This window comes from Macrobrachium rosenbergii, chromosome 52, assembly GCF_040412425.1.
Source record: "Macrobrachium rosenbergii isolate ZJJX-2024 chromosome 52, ASM4041242v1, whole genome shotgun sequence".
NCBI lineage: Eukaryota > Metazoa > Arthropoda > Malacostraca > Decapoda > Palaemonidae > Macrobrachium > Macrobrachium rosenbergii.
Window position 1 is genome coordinate 13,112,102 of NC_089792.1, and position 4,819 is coordinate 13,116,920.

Below are 4,819 nucleotides of genomic sequence, written 5' to 3' on the forward strand. Positions count from 1 at the left end.
TACAATTTCTGGTGGAAAATAAACATTTAAAACTCAGCAGACGATTAACATACACTTAAGATGGCGGCCGTGTCTGTACGGGAACAGACGAACAGCCCTGAAAAAACAAATATGAAGACTTTGACACACGCATGTGCGCGTGATTGTACGCAGAAAATACAGAAAGATACATATCTGAAAAAATGATGTTACAATATATTATGCCGACGTTTCCCGCATTTAATTACAGGAGATTTTCCCTACCTAAATGATAACACCTTTAGGTTAGTATAGTAATAGCAGTAGCAGCAGTATTAATAGCAATACAGTGAAAGTAGTAGCATTAATGGAACCCCTTTTATATGAATAAAACCTAAATTTTCAAACCCCAAAATCGTAGGTTCAAGAAACTTGAAGTTGAAGCCTTCAAAATAAATAAAGGGTTTATGCGTGCCTGTTCTTTCATCGTGTCGGGGGGAGGGAGCGGGAAGCATTCTAATCAAAAGTCAGTATAATTAATAACAACATATAAATAAATAAAATCAGATATTTAAACTATGCATTATATTTATATATACATATACATACAGTATATATATACAACCTCTCTCTCTCTCTCTCTCTGTGCCAGCATTCGCCCAAGGGTACTTTTCTGCCTTTAGCGCCCTTGTTTGTTATCGCCCAGTTGAAAAGAGAGGGTAAGGTCGTGCCCAGACCAGTAAACACAACAGGGGCGTGGGTTATGTAATAGCCCATAACGACAGGCAAAAATTTCCCTCTCAAATAGTTCGCGCGCTGATACCCAATCCGCAAGCACAGGCTTCTCTGCTTTTAAGGAGGGACTTTTTTTTCTTACAAAGCACAGGTTTTGCTTGCTTTGGAATGGCGGTTAGTCTTTTTTTTTTATTTGTGCTTGTCTGAGTAGGAGTTAGAGTAGTTTTGCGTTGAGAGCAGAGCGAATGAAATTGTTAGGCTTGAGTGCCAGCTATCCGTATGTATTTACATATGTATTTATATATATATATATATATATATATATATATATATATATATATATATATATAGAGAGAGAGAGAGAGAGAGAGAGAGAGAGAGAGAGAGAGAGAGAGAGAGAAATAAGGCGAATGTCGGTAAATGGTGATAAAAATAGCCATCAATTGTCAAGCAATTCCCTTGACAAGAACTTATATGTCATCCGTCTAACTTCTAATTATTCTACGCTGAAATCTACATTCCCGTCCGCATTTTCCCCGAGATGCAACAGAGTACCGGGACCCTTTCCCTGAATAAAGCGGGACGCCACATCTTAAAAACTAACCATAGAATTTTCTTGAAATAATCTCATTCTGTTTCCCACACCCAGATTACATTGCAGATACTAATATAACCTAATTAACTTCGCCCAACCTAACCTAACCTAGGGGCAAGGCAAAAAAAAACCGGGGCTGGCGCAGTACTAGCACACATCTCAGGAATCTAAATTCCCGTCTACGGAACTGAGGAAATACAGAAGATAGTACAAAGTAGAAACCTGCCATTCTTAGTTTTTTGTTTGGTTTAGTTACTCCTGTAGACGAAAGTGAATAACAAAGAAAAGTCATAATTTCTCATCATACTGAGTTCTTTCTTGTTTGCTTACGGTCAGTCATCGTTCTTATTTAAAAATAAAAATCACAAATTTATTCTTATCAGTATCCTACATTTAATGAAGAGTGCATTACACGTGAATTATCATTCATAATTAGACAATAAGGCGAAGTACAAATGTACATCAAGCTTTGTCAGAAAATTGTCTTTGATGTTCAGAAGATGTATGGCGAAATTTCTTCAAGTTCTTGACTAATATCCTGCTAAAAACAGCATTTATTGAAGAGTAAATCACACGTGAATTAATTATTCATAATTAGATAATAAGGCAAAGTAAAAATTTATTCAACCACCGTAAAATGAATTGGCTTTATTGTTCAAAAGATGTATGGCGAAATCGCTTCAAGTTCTTGGCTAATATCCTGCTAAAAACAGCATTTACTGAAGAGTACATCACACGTAAATTAATCATTCATAATTAAATAATATAAGAAGACGTTAAAATATATATCAAGCATCGTAAAAAATTGTCTTTAATGTTCAAAAGATGTGTGGCGAAATCACTTCAAGTTCTTGACTCATATCCTGCCGAAAACTGCAACTGAAACTTGAATGCTCGGTCTTTCAAGCGGTACGCACGGAAAGAGCAAGTTTCATAATTAACGTGAACCTATAAATTCATTGCTTACATAGTTCAAGATTCATTTGGTAAGAAAGCGGTCTCCTCTTTTGCCCAAACGGCCGTATTTACCTGGAAAAACACCTGGCATGTAGCTAGAACATTGTGAAATAGTAGCCAGCGGTAAAATTCATGCGTTTTTGATACCTTCCCAGAATCTCCAAAACTAACAAGATTTTTTTTTTTTTTTGTATAGACACAGGGGGTTTTTATCAAGTCTGATGATTTATGAGAGTAAATAAAGCCTGTGGTAAAATCTATAAATGACAGTTACCATTGTTATCCGATTGTGTCTATAGCAAATTACTTGAGAAGAATGCTCCTGTCCTCTTATGAGACATAATCAGTTAATTTTCATTATCTCTTTATTGACTATTGTAAAGTAATTATATGATTTCATGTTTATATTTTCACAGTTTAATCAAATACATCTTCACTTCATGGTACTTCATAGAATTATTATTTATACATTTACCGAACGATGGGTTTGTCTGTAGACTTTACCTATCTTGATTTTGACAACCTGGTTAGTAAAACATGTATGTCAGTTAAGAAAAAATAAAAACACCATAAGAAAAATTTCCCATGACACCCAAAACAGAATTATTAGAAAACTAGTGACACAACCACTTTTCATTATCAAATAGATTTTTGCTGGGACAGCATAAGTTTTAATAGGTAAAAAGCCACAATAATGTATATAAGTGATTATATTTTTCCAAAATACAAAAAACAAGGTTAAAAAAATACAATCGCTCACACATTATTGTGGCCTTTTTCTTATTATTTCCGGTCACATGATAGTGATGCACCAAAGATAATCAAAAGTTTTTTTAGAAAACTAGAGAAAGGTCCCAGATACTGAAATAAACAGCTTGTCGACAACATCAGAATGAAAAACTCTCATTCACAGCGTTTGTGGAAAATGTTTAGAATCAAAGGTCCCTAGCTAAAAATTTGTATTTTATTATTTTAATAATTTCAAATGTCCCTAGCTAAAAAATTTTGTTTATTTCATTAAAATTTTCATCGTCAGCAAAGTTTGGCGTAACTGTACACACTGTTTCCTACTGTCTCGTTTAATCTATATTTTTATACTGTGTTGTAACGACCGTTTGTATCTGAACACGGCGCTGAGCTAAACTAAAAAACTAGTTATTAACGATATTACATTGCCCGTAGGTCTCTCAGTAAAAGATTAACAACAAGCGTTGACCAAGTTCCTAGATCTGACTCGGATTTTCATATAATCTAAATAAATGACAAATTTTATGATACGAGTTGGAAACAGGGCAATCCATACCGATCATTATACAGTGAATGAATCAACTCTAATTCACCCCCAAAAGACGTTTTACTTCATTTGTTAATTATTAGCGTCGTCATTCCTTGAAGTCTTAAAATTCTTAGAAATGAGGACACATGAATAAGGAAAATTATGCAAAGGCACAATGTATGATGAACTAACCGTTACGGATTTCACTATGTCATCAACCATTGCATTGGTACCTTGATAACGGTCAGCAAAAAAAATAAAAAATAAAAATAAAAAACGAAAATATGAAATGTCCTGTTACAACGCTTTCACAGAATTAATTCACAATTTTTTACTCCAGGCCAAATCTGAGTTGCTTCAAATAAATTAGTAATAAATGATTGCACTGATAGACGAAAGAACATTTCTTTTATAATAAAAACTTGAAATTCTTTTTATTTTCTGCTTCCGTTCCTTATTTGCCAATATTTTTCTTGCTTTGAACTTTGATATGTCTGTGATCAACGGTGAAGTGACAATTCTCTTATAACGTTTTGCGGTTTGCTACGAAAAACTGCTGAGTTGTCTCCTGGTGGATATTCTGAACCATTTATAAGATTCACCCATAGCTGGAATCCTTAAGTATTTTAATTTCTTTGGTGATATATACGTTACAGACAGATAGCGAAACCAGGCATTTCGCGAACTGCCTGAAATTTCAGGCAGATGGCGAAAGGCACTCCAGATGGGCTAGTGCTAAACGCGGCGAAACGGTGAAATGTATTTCGCCGTGTTTAGTACTAAATATATTTCCCGTGTTTAGTACTCAAATATATTTCGCCGTGTTTAGTATTAGCCCTGGGGGTCAAACGTATTTCGCCGTGTTTAGTACTAGCCACTGGGGGCTCAAATATATTTCGCCGTGTTTAGTACTAGCCCCTGGGGTCCAAAATGTCCCTAAGTGCATCGCCGTGTAATTTAGGCAGTTTGCCAATGCTTGGGGTCAAATAACAGTGTATATATATATATATATATATATATATATATATATTTAGTATAATCTAAAAATACTTAAGGACTCTGGGGTAAATCTTATAATTGTTCCTATATTCACCAAGAAATAACTCAGTAGTTTTCGTGCCTCTTTATAAGAGAATTATCAAGTCAGAATTGGCAGTTCATGAAATGCCTGGTTTCACATCTGCCAGTAACATATATATATATATATATATATATATATATATATATATATATATATATATATATATATATATATATATATTTATATATTTGCAAAAATACATTATATATTTTGGGGG